The 19,895-nt window shown below is 41.7% G+C and overlaps 1 long non-coding RNA gene across 2 annotated transcripts in view; it reads left to right on the top strand.

Annotated features, from left to right (window-relative positions):
• Positions 1 to 19,313, top strand: part of LOC135250672 (uncharacterized) — a 67,144-nt gene extending 47,831 nt beyond the window's left edge. For both annotated transcript variants that reach the window (XR_010328980.1, XR_010328981.1), the window contains exons 7-8: positions 14,419 to 14,537; positions 17,528 to 19,313. This is a non-coding gene — a long non-coding RNA (uncharacterized LOC135250672). The remainder of the gene's footprint in view (positions 1 to 14,418; positions 14,538 to 17,527) is intronic.
• Positions 19,314 to 19,895: the final 582 nt, after the last annotated feature.

Here is a 19,895-nt window from a genome sequence, read left to right as displayed (position 1 = left end):
CAGTATACCTTTGTCAAGAATACTTGTCATGGCACAGATGCTGCCTTACCCCTTAAGACTGTCCTTTGCATGAATACGTCAGTCACATGTTAAAACAGGAACCATGTAACAGAAAAAATAAAAATAAAAATACATTCTTATTTCACAGTATTTGGTCCTCACCGGGACCATTTATAAATTAAATTGAATTTGATTGTAAAGTATCCCCAAGCAAAATGTCTGGTGTAGCAATAATTGAAAAACTGGGTAACAAAATTTTCTTGTCAGTGCTTAACTGACAATTTATTTGTTAATTGTAAAACCTTCATCTGTATTTTTACTGTGAAATTTTAGAAAGTTCTTTAAAGTCAGGTTGAGGCTCTTAGTAGAGCTGTTAACCTTCAATAATGCAGGAAGATTGCACAGGTGAGGTAGTCTCCTAGTAAGATTGACAGTGCCTGTCGAGAAATGGCAGTGTCATTTTGCTGGGACCTAAGCCTGGGTGTTCATGGGCATGCGTGCATGTGTATGCAGTTGCATTCAGTTATGCACATATTTGGTGTGAATATGAACAGTGTATACACAAACATTTGTGTGTGCATATTTTCGGTTGTATGTGTTATGTGTGTCATGTAGTTTAGACAAGTGATGGTATAAAGGGATGTAAATAAAGGGATGATCAGTCTTTAGCTTCCGAACATGGCCTGTAAGTGGTGCTGTGGCAGTGAGAGACAGCCGCAGCACCCAGCTGGTAGGCTCCTCTTCCCTCCTGGCTCTCCCAGTCTATTGGGCAGTGCTCGCTCATCACATGCAAACGGGGAGCACAAATGAGTTCCTCCATTTCAGCTTCAACTCTCCCAACTTAAGCTTCTGATCCTGCCAGTCTGGTAGGTGGGAACCCAGTCACACCCACAGTTTCTGTGAATCCTCCGATTATTGCCTTTGGTTCTGTTTGAAGGTTGCTTGACTGCACAGAGGGGAATCTCGTGTTAGAGCTATATGGCAGTACATGTGTTGGTAGCTGTGAGGACGGAGGGAGAGTGAGAGAGACAGAGAGAGTCAGAGAGGGGGGGGGGGGAGGGGGGAGCAGACTGACTGTGGAGAAACCGCTCTTCTGTTATTATTCCAAGAATTATTATGACAGAGACCAGGTTACAAAATTGTTGCCAGTTTGATGACTAAAGAATGCTCCCATACCTTAGAATTTAATTGAAACTTTAGCTGGTGAAAAAAACTTATAGGCCTTTCCAAACTTTAATATGTGTCAATAATCTTGATATAAGTTAGGGAGGGTCACTATTGCGTGACCTCAGTTAATATGAATATAATCCTTTGAAATATTTAATTATTTTGTAGTTTCTGTGACCAAAGCTGCTGCAATTCAGGTGCAGACTATTTGACTCTTTGAAACTTGGGGCTCTTTGTTAGATGCCTTATGTTGATTTGGAAACGGACATATCAAAGTGCAGATTGTCAGACCTCTTTTATTGCTGACACATATAGCTGCCTGTGGAGCTGCCTTTGTAATTGTGATTTATTTACTTGGAAGTTAATATCCTTTTTCATGTAGTACTTCTGTTATGTCGTCCGGTGAGTGTGTGTGTGTGTGTGTGTGTGCGTGTGTGTGCGTGTGCGTGTGTGTGTGTGCATGTGTGTGTGCGTGTGCGCGAGTGTGTGTGTGCGTGTGCACGCGCATGTGTGTGTGGGTGTGTGTGTGTATGTAGAGGGACTATTCCTAACTCAATGAAAATATATTCACGCTGCACTACACTGACTGACCTATGTAGTTACAGCACCAGAGGCCTGGACCACTGGCGCAGTGAACTAAGACACCCAACTGATTGAAGGAGTGGCTAATGTGTGACAAGGCAGGACACACCCAGCTGGCAGAAACATTCCCTACTCTGGCTGTTTAAGCTGGATACACCACCTGGGAGATTGATTACTTGCTTTAAAATAAAGTTTTGAATTAATCTGTGCTTTGAATTAAGCTAGCCTTGGTTCTCACAGCAAGGTGTTGTTTTTGGGATCATACTTTACAGCCCTCCAGCTACATCTCTTAATGAATGCTGGAGTGGAGATGTTGCACTGTAAAACACAAACAGATGGCACTAATAAAGTGCTTTTGCAGCCAACTGTTTGTTCAGGTACACTGAGGCTGAGCACTGGCCTAATGTTCCATCCGCTGGTTTGGTAGAGGACATGGTTGCCCCTTGTTTCTGGGCAGTGCTGTTCTTTCCCCATCATTATCAGTAATGAGATCCTAACTGCCCATGTCAGGGGCTTCTCACCAGGCAAGGGGACAAAGGACAGACTCATTTGTTCTCTGGCAACGAGCAGATGGTCCTCCGAATGACAAAGATATAGATAACACAACACTGTCAGTACATATGTGCTCCAACAAGGAAAATTGCACTTAGGTACAGCAGACATCAGTAAGAGGCTGACTTTGATGGTGACAGTGCATGTACAGACATTTATGTTAAATCTCCCCAGCTATAGGGTTCTGCTTTTATTTGGCTGATAATTACTTTACATATAAACATCTTAATATACATAGGTGTAGGGCCCTCCATAATGTTTGGGTTAAAGACAAATTTTTCTTGATTTTGCTTTGTGCTCCACAATTAAATTTGAAGTCAAACAGTTAATGTGTGGTTAAAGTGCAAATTGTCAGTTTTATTAAAGGGTATTATGCATGTTAGTTTTACTATGTAGAAATTACAGCCCTTTTTACATCGCCCCCCCCCCCCCCACCAATTTCAGAGCACCATAATGTTTAGGACACATGGCTTTGCAGGTGTTTCCGATTAGTCAGGTGTGTTCAGTTGCTTCCATAGTGCTGGTATAAGAAAGCTTTCAGTGTCTAGTCTCTCTAAGCTTTGGTAGGGGGAGTTATGGTTTGCGCATGTATGGCTGCCACAGGTAGTGGCTCACTTGTGTTCACTGTTGATGTAACTGCTGATAGTACAGAAACATCTTATCTGCTTAAGTTCAAGCAAATGCCCCCAAACTCATTGGATGGCGCCGCAAGACAATGACCCCAAACATACTACTAAAGCAACAAAGCAGTTTTCCAAAGCCAAAAACTGGAAAATTCTTGATTGGCTAAGTCAGTCACTCAATCTGAATCCAGTTGAACAAGCATTCCACACACTGAAGAGAAAACTTACGGCAACTAGTCCCAGTAAAAAGCAGAAGCTGCTGCAGTACAGGCCTGGCAGAGCATCATCAGTGAACATATACTCAGCACCTGGTGATGTCTATTGGCCACAGACTTCAAGCAGCCATTGCATGAAAAGGATATGCAATATGCATCAATGTACTAAACATGACTACTCTCATTTACATAACATTAATTAATATATTTCAGTGCCCTGAAATGGGGGTGAGTGGGGGGGTGGTACCTATGAAAGTACCTATACCGTAATTTCTACAGAGTGAAACCAAAATGTAAATAAAAAAATACACTTTAATTAAAACTGAGAATCTGCACTTTAACCGCATGTGAATTGTGGAGTACAGAGCGAAATTAAGAAAAAATCATGTCTTTGTCCCAAACAGCTCACTATATGTATGCATGTATATATATATATATATATATATATATATATATATACACACTCACCGGCCACTTCATTAGGTACACCTGTTCAACTGCAAACTGCACCCGTTAACGCAAATATCTAATCAGCCAATCACGTGGCAGCAACTCGATGCATTTAGGCGTGTAGACATGGTCAAGACGATCTGCTGAAGTTCAAACCAAGCGTCAGAATGGGGAAGAAAGGTAATTTAAGTGACTTTGAACGTGGCATGGTTGTTGGTGCCAGACGGGGTGGTTTGAGTATTTCAGAAACTGCTGATCTACTGGGATTTCCACGCACAACCATCTCTAGGGTTTACAGAGAATGGTCTGAAAAAGAGAGAATATTCAGTGAGCAGCAGTTCTCTGGGCGAAAATGCCTTGTTAATGGCAGAGGTCAGTGGAGAATGGCCAGACTGGTTCAAGCTGATAGAAAGGCAACAGTAACTCAAATAACCACTCGTTGCAACCGAGGTATGCAGAAGAGCATCTCTGAACGCACAGCACATCAAACCTTGAAACAGATGGGCTACAGCAGCAGAAGACCACGTTCAAAGTCACTTAAATCACCTTTCTTCCCCATTCTGATGCTTGGTTTGAATTTCAGCAGATCATCTTGACCATGTCTACATGCCTAAATGCATTGAGTTGCTGCCACATGATCGGCTGATTAGATATTTGCATTAACGAGCAGTTGAACAGGTGTACCTAATAAAGTGGCCGGTATATATATATATATTTATCTATGTTCTGTCTATGTCCCTGCAAAGTGCTATTATATTGAACAACAGTGTTATGTGTAAGCAGTTAAATTGCAATGAAGGTACAAATCCCTCTTTGCCATGGAGGTTTACATTTTGATTGGCTGTTGGAACACATCCCGACCATGCTAATGCTAATTTTAGACTGGGTGTATGCTAATGTGCGCACTCACAAAATGATGGATGGAGAGTAAGTGGCCCAGTGGTCAAATTGTAACATTTTAACAAAGAGGATGGAGGTAGGTGAAAATGTCCAAGGTTGGCACAATTATTGACTTGAGAAGAACAGCAGTGATGTATGATCACTTGGGATTGTATGACAGGTATGTTGCAGCATGGTAGTGCATACACCATACCTATAAAGCACAGAGAAGCGCTTTTTCAGCCTTCATGTGAATGCACAAAATGTTGGTACACCTTTACAAGGTCGCACAGTAAGCCCCAAATCTCTTTTTTCATTATAATTTCCTTCTTCTTCTTCTCTTTTTTTAATTTTCCAGCTGATTACATCATTAGAAATGCTCTAGTCTCTGAATTATTAACTGTCTCTATTGGACTGTATCTACTACAACATCTGTTCATTGTAATGAATCGCACGATACAACGATAAATGGATTGCTTTTGACACATATGGATGTGCACGTGATGCTATGTCAGCCAATAGAACATGGTCAAAAACTTGATGGCAGCCATTTTTCTTGTTTAGAAGGTAACTTAGATCTTTATAAATTCTGTGGTCAAAAAAATTTCTTAAATGCATTTCCTGTCATTTAAAAAAACTGCATATTATTGCTTTGTGATTCACGTAGTTAAAATGACTACCAGGTAGGCGTTAAAACAATAGACTAAATTTGTACTCTTAAACTAGAAGGATTGTGTGGCTAGCAAGAAACACATCTGCCTTGTTGCTCCAATATTCATTGGTGATGATTCACAAATGACATAAAATGGCTTGTGACAAACCTGTCTGACAGTTTATTTTCAAATAACCACATGGAATCAAAACTTAAACATCATCATGATCATCAACATCATCATCATCATTGTCATCATTATCATTATCTAGTAAGCTGAGTTAGCTCAGTTCTCTCATTACTTGAAATAGCTTCTCTAACCAGCAAGTTTAGGATTTTAGTTGATGAAGAAAGATACAGCAATACTATTGGGATTTATCCATCCGAAATCGGAAGATTGACATTGCAAACTTTATTCAGATGACAAAATGGATATGACTGGGCATTATTTTATGAAAAGCAAATGTTTTAATGGCAAATGTCCCCAAACCTCTCTTTAAATTCAGTTGTCACTTTTCCTAAAGACAATTGTGGGTGAAACAATACAGGTCTGTGCAGTTACTGTATGTTCGCACTTTCACTGTCATTCATTCATTAAGTGTATGAATGATAATGTTCAATAACTACGTTAGCTAGCTAGCTAACATTAATGTTACTGTGTCCCAGCTTGCTAGCATTAGTCTGGTTAGCTAGTTTGTGTTCATTTTATTTAGTGGAGTTTTAATGTTTGCTTGGTTAATAAAGGGTCTCAATATACTAAAGTAAGTTTTGTGATTTGAGATGGCAAGACAGAAGTATAGACACCAAGGGTGAATGGCGGTGTCACTGTCATTTCACAAATGGCCAAAAAGAGACAGGCCAGACATTCGTTTTAGTGGAATGACAGTAAAGTCTTCAGATACACTCTATAATTTTAAAAAAACATTGAGATATTGTACAAACTAATAGGAGCTGGTGTTTGATAAATAAATCTACTCCTCAGGATGACCTACCTACGCAAACTGGGCATTAGTCTGCATTCACTTTAACATTTTTCATATTACTGTCAATCACTGATAACACCACCCATTATTTAAGTTTAAAGTAATTCTTGATAATGTAAGGTAGCGATTTAAATTTACAGATAGCACTGTTTAAAATTTGGTCACACAAGTTCTGTGTGTTAGATGTGTAACTAAATTATAGTCGTTTACAGATCAACTGATTACTGTTGATCTATAAATAATCCTTAACACTATATTTATTGGTGATATCAATATTAAATAGCTAAAAACTTATTATGATAACAATGTCTATCATTACAGGTCAATCATATTCACTTTTTTATTTTTGTATAAAGGAATAGGTGGCCAAAAGTCTTTCCAAAATTCTATGATTGCAATGTAAGTACACTCGTAATAATTATGTTTAAAACTTTAACAGGGCATTTAGCTATGTATGACAAAATCTTCTGAGCATTTTAAAAATTGAGTTACACCTATGACTAATTACAAAATGGACACCAAAAATGAACATTTCTGATATGTACATGCTTATGTTTGATTTAACCTGCCAGTTTCCCAATGAGGTGTTGCCCAGACAATAGAGTTCATCATCAGACTGTGTCTGCACTCTAATAAATGCAGTGGCTGTTGGCCTTTAAAATGTTCTACAGATGAGCCTCCAGGCAAGAAGAAAGCAAGGCTGCATGTATAAAAATAAAACCTGCCTGTCATTACTATTCAAGGCCAGCGTTCCTTCTGATATTGAGAGTATGGCGAGCCGGTGCACATTTGAAAATGGCTAGTTAATGATATATTTTGATAGTTACGGCTGAGACAAGTTGCGTTATTTATTATCTTTGTGATGAGGTTATAACAAAATGTATGTGTCACAGTCAGCGTCCCTGCAGCAGACCAGCTTTAACGAGCTAAATAAATGAATTTAGCATTGCCACATACAGCTCCTGAAAGCTTGTTATCAGAGCAATCGGTGGACTGTTATGAATGGAAAAAGGATGCCAGAGCAGGTCCCTGATTGGCCAATGCCACATATGCCCTTGATTACCTTCTCTCTGCTTTTATTCTAATAAGTGACATTCTTTGTACTCCCCTGGATGGCCCGACAGCCTGACACAAGATGAGAATAAATATTGCATGTGGTACACATTAAGCTGTCATCCAGGACAGCGCTTAAGAAGAAGGGGAGATGGAGAAATTCACCAGGAATTCTGCCGCGCTACAGTCGGCCTGCTCTTGTCACAATTGTCAGATTTTGACAACCCCCCCACACCAACCCCCACCACCCCCTGGAACCCTGCCCCCCCTTTCAGTTTTCCATTCAATGGCAGTAGATGACAGAACTGCAGGCACAGTGTGAGGAGTTATTTGGCGACGTTCTGAAGGGGTCGCCACGTCCGTCTGCAGTTCATTTTCTCCGAACCGCAATGAGCTGTGCTGTAGCTACGGCGATGTGTTATTGTCTTTTTGAGCCTGTTTGGTCAGCGGTCACTTGGCGTTCAGATACTTTGGCACGGCTTTCCGATGAGCAAGGCACGATTAAAGTGGCAGAATCGTTGCTGTTTCTCTGCATGGCTGAATAATGACACACGAGGAGAAGGAGAGACGTCACTCTGCCCGCCGCCCCTTTGCTCTGTGCCCTGCTGGGCCCTGTCTAAGGCCCCTCCATCAGGCCCCTGGACACAGCGAGCGGAGAGCGATCCGCCCGTAACCACAGCGACTGCGCTGATGGCCTCACAAAAATTTACCGCTGGGAGGATGAAAAGCCTCCAGCTGAGCTCCTGACTTTCCTACCTCAAATGGCATCATAAGCTCATGTACCCCTTTTATGTGTGTGTGTGCGTGTGTGTGAATGCGTGTGTTTGTGTGTGTGTGTGTGCGTGCGTGTGTGTGTGTGTGTGCATGTGTGTGTGTGTGTGCATGTGTTTGTGTGTGTGTGTACGTGTGTGTGTGTGTGTGTGTGTGAGTGTGATTGTTTGTGTGCACACGTATATATGTTTGTGTGTGTGCGTTTGTTTGTGTGTGTATGTTTATGTGTGTATGGGGGGGTCACAATAGAGTGTGCTTCAGAACACAGTGTGATCTCAAAAAGAAGGAGAAAAACAACTTGATGAGGAGATGTGGCCGCAGAGTTTGTCTGGATAAAGTGTGTTTTGGTACTAATTATATGGGTACAGGTTTGGCAGGGGAGAGGTGTGTGTTGGTACTGAGTTTATGGGTACAAGTTGGGCAGGGGACGGGGAGTGTGTGCTGGTACTGAGTGTATGGGTACAAGTTGGACAGGGGAGGGGTGTGTGCTGGTACTGAGTGTATGGGTACAGGTTGGACGGAGGAGGGGTGTGTGTTGGTACTGATTGTATGGGTACAGGTTGGGCAGGGGAGGGGGAGTGTGTGCTGGTGCTGAGTGTATGGGTACAGGTTGGGCAGAGGAGGGGTGTGGGTTGGTATTGATTGTACGGGTACAGGTTGGGCAGGGGAGGGGGAGTGTGTGCTGGTACTGAGTGTATGGGTACAGGTTGGGCAGGGGAGGGGTGTGTGTTGGTACTGAGTGTATGGGTACAGGTTGGGCAGAGGAGGGGGAGTGTGTGCTGGTACTGATTGTATGGGTACAGGTTGGGCAGGGGAGGGGTGTGTGTTGGTACTGATTGTATGGGTACAGGTTGGGCAGAGGAGGGGTGTGTGTTGGTACTGAGTGTATGGGTACAGGTTGGGCAGAGGAGGGGGAGTGTGTGCTGGTACTGAGTGTATGGGTACAGGTTGGGCAGGGGAGGGGTGTGTGCTGGTACTGATTGTATGGGTACAGGTTGGGCAGGGGAGGGGTGTGTGCTGGTACTGAGTGTATGGGTACAGGTTGGACGGAGGAGGGGTGTGTGTTGGTACTGATTGAATGGGTACAAGTTGGGCAGAGGAGGGGTGTGTGTTGGTACTGAGTGTATGGGTACAGGTTGGGCAGAGGAGGGGTGTGGGTTGGTATTGATTGTACGGGTACAGGTTGGGCAGGGAGGGGAGTGTGTGTTGGTACTGAGTGTATGGGTACAGGTTGGGCAGGGGAGGGGTGTGTGCTGGTACTGAGTGTATGGGTACAGGTTGGGCAGGGGAGGGGTGTGTTGGTACTGAGTGTATGGGTACAGGTTGGGCAGGGGAGGGGTGTGTGCTGGTACTGAGTGTATGGGTCCAGGTTGGGCAGAGGAGGGGTGTGTGTTGGTACTGAGCGTGTGGGTACAGGTTGAGTGGGGGAGGGGTGTGTGTTGGTACTGATTGTATGGGTACAGGTTGGGCAGGGGAGGGGAGTGTGCGCTGGTACTGAGTTTATGGGTACAGGTTGGGCAGGGAGGGGGAGTGTGCTGGTACTGAGTTTATGGGTACAGGTTGAGTGTGGGAGGGGGAGTGTGTGTTGGTACTGAGTGTATGGGTACAGGTTGGGGAGGGGTGTGTGTTGGTACTGAGTGTATGGGCACAGGTTGGGGAGAGGTGTGTGTTGGTACTGAGTGTATGGGCACAGGTTGGGGAGGGGTGTGTGTTGGTACTGAGTGTATGGGCACAGGTTGGGCAGAAAAGGGGGAGTGTGTGTTGGTACTGGCTATTCAGGTCTCTCTCAGGAGGTGGGAGTGGGAGAGGCAACTCCTCTCACTGGGACTTCAGATTTACCAGCTCTGAGAGGATTATGCCTCAGGTTCTCCAGCAGTCAATCGTGTTTGAAAGAGCTGTTCAAGGCCTGGGGGCTGGGTCCCTTTGTCACCAGCTTTTATGGGTTTACCTGCTTTAATGGGGATAAAGTCGTTTTGGGGGAGCAGGTAAAGACACCAGAAGGAGCACAGCCGCAGGTAGATCGCGTGCATACTCTTCGCAATTTCTTCAGTGCCTTTACAGAATCAGTGCAGTATACTGAAGTCTTCTCTCTGCTCAAGGGGGCGTCACCGGCTTGTGGATATTCGGAAATCATTCCCCTCTGTAAGATCTTAACACAAAAAAGGAAAAAAAAAAAAAGAAAAAACATTAAAAAGTCAAGTGATTAGGAAATTGTCATTTCGGCCAACTTGTGAACTAAGCACTAGCTTAGAAGTATTGAATTAGTTCCAGTTCAGCACATTACTCTAAATCCCCTCTAAGTGGGCTGTTTGTGTCTTTTAGCAATTGTATATTGTCATATTAAATGCAGGATAAGCAGAACTAAAAAGTATAATTGTAATACGGTCTAAATTCATTGAATTAAGGAACAAGAAACCTTGATTGCACATAGATTAACTAATTTAGCTATTTAAATTCAAAAACATTTCTTAAACATGCTTTCATACCTCCTTAATATCTTATGTTGTAGTATAAGTAGTATGCAGCTCAAGATAAAAATGAGATATGAAACACAAGATATACAAATACAATATCTACAATACAATATCACTATGGATACTACTACAGCAACAATTAAATTTATTATTATTATTATTATTATTATTATTATTATTGAAGTCATCTGTACAGTGCTTTTCAATATATCAACATATTCAAATTAAGTATTACAAGCACATTGCTATACAAAATAATAATAATACCACATGAAAAAGGATTTTAATTTTGAAGTAACAAATCCAGAATTAGAAAGACAGCTACGCTGAGTCATATTTGGTTAAAACAAATCAAACAATCAGATATAACAGTCTAAAACAAGTTTAAAATAATCAGATTTGTGAGTGTCTGGTCACAAAAACATATAAAATTATTTAATGTGGCAAGGTAAAATTATCATCAAACTGTTTTGCCAAAGTAGTCACACGTTGATGCTCACTGACAGGGGCAGATAGACGGACAGGGAGAGTTGCAATGCATCCCGAAACTACAGCATAGAAATGACCACAGAGTTGAATGAATTCCTCTGTGACCCAGTCTTAAAAAAACGGCACATTGTGAGCTTCACTAAGCTCACATGCCTTGGCTGGGTCAGAGAATACTTGCATACAAGGTTACTGCACAAAGACTCATAACCTGGTGTAAGCGGCACAAAACCTGGACCCCTGAGCAATAGAAAAGTAATGGTCCAGTATTATACACAGTTTAGAACCTGTATGACAACATTCCAAGGATTAAAGTTGTTCTGAAGGTGAAGGGTGGTTCTACTCATTATTAGTTACTTGATATTCATATATTATGTTTCTACTATTTTGTTTGTTACTTGATAATCATATATTGCTGTATGTTTGTACTTTGAGTGTTTGTTTGTGTGTGTGTGTATATATATATATATATATACACACACACACACACATCCTTTTGCTTTAACGGATTACTATTAGCGTGTGCAATAGTGGGATGTTCAAATAGAGTTACATATGGAGAATCATAAAGTGTTTGTGTATTTTTTCCTGATTGGGACATGTAAGAAAAATGCAGCAAACATTGTTTTGGCCTCAGCCTGTTTTGAGCTTTTTGAGCCAGTGAATGATTAGCAGAAATAATGTCCCTGTCAGCCTTAATTGCATTAAAACGTGGTTAACATTTAATTTTTTCTACTTAATATGCAAAAATTTCCACTAGATTTGCAGCGAAGGCCATTGAAATTCCATTATGAGAAGAATAAAAATTTCAGGCATCATTTGTTCAGAGAAGACAGAGGTCTGGGCTAGAAAGTGCTGAATCTTTCTATTAGCCAAGCTGTGAGTGATTGCACATTACTATTGCGCTTAGCTGTTAATAGGTCAGTAGTCAGATTCTCTATCTCCCCCTTTTTCAATTTCTCTAATTTCAGTACATTTGACTAGTGTTATCTTTTGACAGATAATGCTCCAGTTGAATGACTAAACGGAACAAATGTCTATAATTCTGTTAAACTATAGTTTAAATACCTTGATGATGTCACACAGTATTTCCCAGAGAAATACACATTGCACATTCAGTGTCTTTGATTTTTTGAGGAATTTTGGCTTGATTTTATTTTCAAATTTTTGATGAAACATTCTTGCTGTGTTTTCAGTAATATTGCAGTAAGGTTTTGATGAATAACAATCTGTTGCAAAGTGGTTACATTTACTTTTTTATCACTCCCAAACCACAACCTTCCATCTATATTGTGAATCAATTTTACATTTTATGCGTGTGACAGGACAAAATCACAAAACCGCAACATTTTCACAACTTTCCACAATCTAAAAAATGTTTTATAATGTAATTTTGGCAAGCTGGTGATTTGTTTGTAATGGTGATGTGGAATCCCTCTCTGTTGCTATTTGTTTGAGGGTGGTAGGATTCTGTCAGTGAGAAAAGCACTGATACAGTACCTGGGACCCCAGACAGTTCTACACGGGGAATGTCTGAATAGCAGTGTTCTACAACTATGCACTATCCATAAATGGGTGGGATCAACCTTTTTTCTTATTGCCAAACCCTTTAGAAGTTATTATTTCTGAAAAAAAATTTATGCTCAAAATACGGAGGAATACATCCTTGTGATAGGGTTATGAAACTATATTGTGTGATGTTTAGTCATTAATGTTTACACTTGAGCAGGCTCAGGGCTCAGTGAGTAATTGGGACATGATTTTAACGTGGCAGAGCAGATGACAAGGGCGGTGAGCAGCAAAGTTTTGTGAAATTGGAAGTAGAGGCTAACAGCAGAACTTCTGACTCCTTAATTGACAGAGCTGTGTATCTAGAGAGGGGTGGGGGAGGGGGGGGGGGGTGACACTGCTCCTCTGGTATAGTGTTTGTCAGGTCCTGTGTCGTTCTGTGCGAAGACCCGGAGACCCCCCACATTGGTTTGCCGCTCATTCGCCCTGTCGCTACCTTCACATTATGAAAATCATCCGTCAACACTGGGCCAAGAGCCTTTTTGTTATTTGGTTACCATTGCTCGGCTCTGTCAAGTCCTCACCAATTACAGTCCCAGGTACAATAGTCTATTCACAGGATCACAGCCCCTGACTGGTGTTGGGAGAGTGATTTGTGAATCATTATTCAGCCGATGCTGAACCTGAGGAATGCAAATAATCTGCCAAAGACAGGATGGTGGATGCTCTTAAAGTGACAAACTACACAGCTGTTATTATCCCAGATTGGATTTTTTTCTTCCTCCTCCTTCCATCTTCTTTTACATGCAGTCATCCTCCTCGCTTTCGGGCTGATATTTCAGTAAATCGTTTGTCTGTCTGTGAGACTGGGCCGCGGGCTCAAAGCAGCCAGGCGTCTGGATCTTGGTGTTACAGACCTATGGTCAATGGGATCTGTAAAGACAGCCTAAAATGATAAAAGAGGGATGTGTTTGGCGGCCGGGTTGTTAAAAGCACTGAGTTAGCATGTGAGAAACGCTAATCACATCCATTGCTTTCTTTGTTATTGTGCAAGTATTTTGTGTCTAAACATTAAAGTTCGGTCTGTGATACTGCTGTTCTATGATTAGTTGGAATATGGTTGGTTATTTCTTCTGGAACCTAAACCATCAGATTAACTGTGTTTTCTAGCTTCAGAACAATTTGTCTGGTTTGGTCAGAGCCTTGGAAACACAAAACTGGTCGCAGATCCTCCATATCACAGGAAAATCAGGCAGGTTGTTGGAATAGTAATAGCCTTCGGGGTGTACCATGACTTCTGTAAGTGGAACTTAGAGCACGGTTTTAACCAGGAAACTAGAATTACAGATAATGACAGGAGCCCTTGTGAATCAATCCAGGTGCTCAGCCCTGACAAACTCAAGTGTAAAGATGTTTTTTTTTTGTGAAACCAGTCTAAGCCCCTACTGAAAGGGTGTTGGCCTAATCTTATAATTGCTGCCATCTCCCTCCACTTTGTTCAGACAGAGAGTCACGATTAACTGTAAGGATATCTTTGTCCCGTGATGTCAGGTGTCCTGCTGTTCCTGCCTGTTGGCCAGGACAATTATGTCTCTTTGTGTCTTTAAAAAACACACTCAGAAAAGCTTTAAAATGACTGAATGTCAAAGACGCTTCCAAGAATGAAAAGTCCACAAAGGCAGTCAGGCCTACTGATAATTAAAGTGAACACAATTAAGACCAACTGCCTTGGGAATGAGAACCTCTGGTAATGCATAGTTGGGATTAACTCTGTGCCGAACATCTTGTTACCAAGAAAAAACATGTACAACAAATATTTATCAGTACTCATTTATACCTGTGCAGCATAAGTCAGGTTAGTCTGATAAACTCCTGCAACCACTGGAAAGTAATGCACCATGGCGTTGCTTTAAACAGGCCTTTCGTGCATATGAACAGAGATTTGCGGACGGGTGACAAATGCTAGCTATCACACATGTGCGGTCCATGGCCAACAGAGCTGACTCCCTCATCTTCCTCCAGGTTGGCTGAAAATGAAGGAGTGGGTGGACAGACCTGACCTCCAGCACTCCCTGGGACCCCCTTCAGTGGCGGCCTGGAGAGCAGAAGCAGAGGCCCTGCATGGAGCACAACGCTTAGAGGTTAATTAGCATTCACTCTCCCTACACTTTATTATCAACTGTTTCCTTGCACTCATTTAATTGCTTTTGATGATAGAATAATAAATGACAGAGTAATTACCATTATAAAGAAGGGATCCTTCTCTTTTCCCTGCGACTCAGTCAAAGGATTTTATTCTAAATTAAGTTTTTAACTGTCATCTGCCATCTCGGGGATAATTACAACTTGGGCATGTGAGGTACATTGTTCTCACGATGTGCAAAAACCTCCATCGCCGAAGGAAATTGTGACTACAGATTCCTCTGCGACATGGAAAAGGATGTTCGTCGGAGTTTTGAAAGGTGCTGAATGAGATGTCGGGTTATGCTAATTAATCAGACTGTGTATGGAGAATAAAACATTCCGTACTCAACCTGGGGACCTCAACATTATTAAAGAATGTATTTATTTAACAAATGTGATCTCACAACACAAGGGAACTTTTTATCAGTTACAGATGTATGACATCAGCAGCAGGCTGCTGGCTGTGATTTCCCTATTGCTGAAAGGCTTCTGTCTGAGAGCCAGATATTGATCCCCGTTGGTGAAGCACGTGGACTAGTGTATCCTTGCTCTGAATTTCTTTTCTGTGTGTTTTGTGTCAGCTCTGTGTGCTGTCATAATCAAGAGTAGCTACACAGCCCTGTGGCTGGAGCTGTTCACGGCCAGACTGGGTGAGATGCACACATCGGGGTGTGTCACCCTCTTGCCATGGCCAGCATACCAGGGGAGCTTTTTTTGTTTGCAGGAACTTCAATTGTTCATGAGGTGCTGAACAGTGAAAGCAAGGGGCTCATTGATTAAGGAGGGCAGAAATTGATTGTGCCCATTACGCGGTGTGAATGTGCCCGTCCTGAGGGGACCCGCCTGGGCCCCTCCTGCAGGAGGAGATAAAGCCCCCCTGCATTGTGTTTTCCTAAGCTGCGTGACTGAGATTTGTCTCCGGTGAAATTGATGCGGCCGCTCACTGGGTCGTTTGTCGGCTTCACCCGTGTCTCCTCGCCCCTTGGATCTTAGTCACTGCACCCGCTGAAACTTAATGCGTTGTGGTAATACAGGTTGGGCTTCTGAGTACGTGGGAAATATTACAAATATACTATGGAGGTTAGAATGTAAGGATTAACAGCCAGAATGATGGCAGCTGGGCTAAAAAGATGAAATAATGAAGCCTACTATACTGCTTGACTGGTCAAATAAGCTCATATACCCCATTGGCCTGCCGTTTGCTTGGAGCATACAAATAAACACTTTCTAAGGAGTTCACTTTTGCACCTTATTTTATTTAAGGAGAAATTTCAATTAGATAATAACATTAAATGATGATTCCAACCGATGTTGGTTTAAAATATATAAATGTGACATTTTCAGATTTATTAATTAGTTAAGATTCATAAAAAAGGAAAATCTTAAATTCAGCTTTAAGATAGAATGTTTGTACCCCGCAGTGTGAACAATGTCCTCTTTGAGGGTCCATCTAATGGAAGAGAAAAAGAGCTCAAACCCTATGCAGTCTCTGCAGTCAAAATCTGTGGGCAATTTTCCTGGGAAGCATGGGTTTTTATCTGTGCTCCTCCACGCCCCCACCCCCCCTAACCCATCACATAACTGATTGCAGCTAGCCTTGATTTAGAGCAGGGGCATTAAGTCAGGTAAGCATCAGTGAGTAACTATATTAACCCAATACATCTTACATTGTAAAAACTGCATTCTGTAACGTCAGGCTTCTTAGCCCCTTAGCATGGCTTATTAGTCAGCCTCGAGGTGACCGTTATCTATCAGCCAGCTCTGTGTGGCTGTATGTGCATGTAGGCTGAGAGCCCCATCCCACCACCCCTACACACCCCCTCAAATGCACCACTCAGAAAAATCACTCATCTATTTTCTCCACCTAGACAAACCTTGATACTGATTTATAGTATTTAAACTTACAACCGCTCTGTCAATGAAATTACACAGGGATCATAATGTATTAGAGTCATTAAATGCACATCATTCTTTTGGCATGAAATATGTTGACCCGGACCTTATTATGTGCATAATTAAAACTGCTCAACAGTTTCTGAACACACTCTGGACTAAGACAGTTGATAGGCAGAAAGGACGTGAGGCATAAGCGTGACGCTTTCTTCTCCCTTTAATTCTCCTAAAAATGGCATCTTTTATAAAATAACAACACGTTAAGTGCTAAACATGATACAGTGTATTTTTTTTTTTGAGTATTTGAGTGTTATTATACAGTAATTCTGGATTATTCTCATCTGTTTGGTTAAAAAACACCACAGGTTTGTGTGAGTAGTGAAGTTTCCAGCATTAATATTTTAATATCAGCCTCATTTGTCTTTGTTTGATGTGTTACACAATGCACAATTCCAGTACCAGGGATTCAGACAGATTCCACAAACCTCTTTTAAATTCCAGTGCAGTACATCTTACTGTCACAGTGTTTGTATGGGGTACAGAAGGGTTAACACAGGGACAGTTCATTGATTTTTATGCTTTGAGCACATTGGTAATACAAGGACTCCGGACGCATATCTGTAAAATTCCACCTTACTGTATATTTGAAAACTGCTAGGTTTGATCTGGTGAGGTCAATAAACTCAATTATTACCTTGATTTCTGTAACCAAAACATCACCTCAGACACCTGAGACGACCGCAGGCCGGAGCTGAAACCCACAATGAAACAAGATTGCCTGGAAAGAAATCGATACCGTCTCGAAGCGGGGTCACAAATTGCTAGAAGGCATTGACAGAGGCGCCAGGGGTCTTATCAAGGCCAAGCACTTCCCCACGCACGGTGCTCTAGGCCGGAGTGCGATCCAGATATTGGTCAGCGCAGTGCGGCCTGGCAAAGCTTCAGCCTGCGCGACGTATCAGGCAGCGCCGACAGACCCCGCTCTGTAATCCATCTTCTCGCAAAACAATTCATTTACTTTGTGCGCCCTCTCCCTTTTCTTCTTCCCTGACAGAAGGAAACCGAGGTGAAAAAAAGACTGTGCAGACTCCAAGAAGGGCTTCATTATGGCTGAGGTAATGAAATTCCAGGATTTTTAAAGAGGGAAGCAACGAGAGTGCTTGTCAAGGTAAGGTGATGGGGTGCGGGCTGAGACGGGGGAAGTCTCCTGCGATCGGACGAGCTGACAGCCGCTGCAGCACTCTGACCACAAACGTACCTCACCTTTCCCCTGGGGAGGAAATTACTGTGTGCCCGCCACACCTGACGAGCGCCCACATTCTGCATTTGCTGTATATCGTTCAGGTAAAATGGCTCAAGCACCCCAATTCTACTCCTGCTCTACATATGCATATCATAGTGCAGGTAAAAGGGCTCACATAAAACCTGTTATTTCTCCTCCAAATGTATGAACTATGAAAACAAAAGCAAGGCTTTATTTCCTCACCTTTCCACATGCATGCTCTCATTATTTAGAAGTATAGTTATGTATATCATAATATTTCAGAATATTTACCTCTAGGTTCCTAAGTCAAGGTAGCGCAGTGACTGTAATAGGAAAAGGCAAGTTAAACAAAGTGTGTAATCCATAACATGAGAACTGTTTCACGGATGAACAGCGCATAAAAATGTCTCATGTCTTCTTTTATCGCAGATAAATACACGTTCAACCTTTTTACTGGGCGGTGTTGCTGTTATGTGGGCGCTTCTCCCAGGATTGGAGTCAGTGAGTATGTTTCCAGGGCAAGTTTATTTAGCAGTCGGCCCCTAAAACATCACAGGTGAACTCGAACAAAAGCAGTTTGTCACATCTACAAGAGGAGTAGTGCGAATGGTGTTGTCTTTAGAGGTGATTTCTGCTCTCTAGGGGGAGTAACTGAGAGACGCCAGCCACTGCTCGCTACATCCGTCCTTGTTGAGGCAAAGTTATAATTCTGAGCTTGTCTTTATTTCCACAGGAGGGCTCAAGGTAAGGAGCAACGTTCTAAAGCGCTCAGTGTCACATAATGGATTACGGCTAATTTCTGTGCTTCTCGGTGTGATTTTACAGGTCAGATTTTACTGGTTTATCTCTGCACTCCTGCCCTAGAGAACGAAAGACCTCTGTGGCTCACGGGCGTCTAAACGGAAGTGGCTGGCTCCCGTTAGGAGAGGAGGGGTGCAATGAAGGGATCATTATGTTGGTCATCCCGTTAATTAAGCTTCAGGTGCAACCAAGCACATCATGTGGCCAGTGGTGCACATCCAATTGGAGATTAGGTCACATGCTGGCAATACATCAACTCACATAAATACGCACAGGAAAAACATGAACTCCAGGATACGTCCTGCTGTCTGAAATATCGCTGCTTCTAGTCGGGCATAACAAGGAAGGCTTGCTCTCTGCTTCAGCCTTTGGCTTAAACGATCTCTTGCAGGGATCTAGTGCAAAGCAGAGATCACACGCCAGTTTGACCCCCTGTGAATTGCTGTCAAAATGGAAATCTCAGACAGTGCCTTTTGTTCAGGATATTAGTGTATAATTGAGATAGGGCCTTTAACCCTGATTAAAGTGCAGAAAGAACAGCACACTCAATACACAGAGAGGGAAAATGGATCCCACCACCACCACTGAAGGGACATCACACAACTCAGACTGCTGTCTGCACAACATAGAATTGGAACTGTTTCTATACTCATATGGGTGTCGGTAAAAATGCAATTGAATTAAATTATAGCTAGAAAAGGCAGCCGTGTTTTTTAGACATTGTATGCTGTATGCATTAATTTGCAGTGGTATTACATTCAAATAACTGCCAGAGCACGGCATTCAAAAACTATATATATATATAAGTTAAGAATTAAATAGCCTTGATTCAGTAATGGTCAGGATAATTATTGAATCAGTTTTATATTATTAGATAAAAAAGGCTAATGACAGAAAACTTTGTTGCATTTGTTGTGCTCGAATAACAAAATTATAGGATATTTTTATACAAATTTTAAATCTATTAAGAACTAATTTTTTCAGAGTTTTTTATGTAAAATTTTAAAATTGTAATAATAATGAAAAAAAAATGAAAAAAAAATGTTTGTGTAATAATCCAGAGTAACCTACAGTATATATACCTACAACCTATATATACTTTTCTTGGTGCTTTAACTGGAACAGGTCCAAAACAGAGATCAAAATGTTAAGATTTCAAGAATAAGTCAAGATTTAAAAAATAAAATATTTTAAGAATTTACAATTTTGTATTCTTTCTGTTCCAGTTTGACAAAAACTCAGCATTGGATGGCCAACACAACAATTCTACAAGTTCTACAGTCTTTACTTGTGTATATTCAACTTTGATGTTTAAATTAAGCTGTAAATGGCATTGGCAGACTATTTTCAGTTTAAA

This window comes from Anguilla rostrata, chromosome 3 (assembly GCF_018555375.3).
Source record: "Anguilla rostrata isolate EN2019 chromosome 3, ASM1855537v3, whole genome shotgun sequence".
NCBI lineage: Eukaryota > Metazoa > Chordata > Actinopteri > Anguilliformes > Anguillidae > Anguilla > Anguilla rostrata.
Note: the sequence above shows the minus strand (reverse complement) of the source record. Positions and strands in the feature narration are given on the sequence as shown.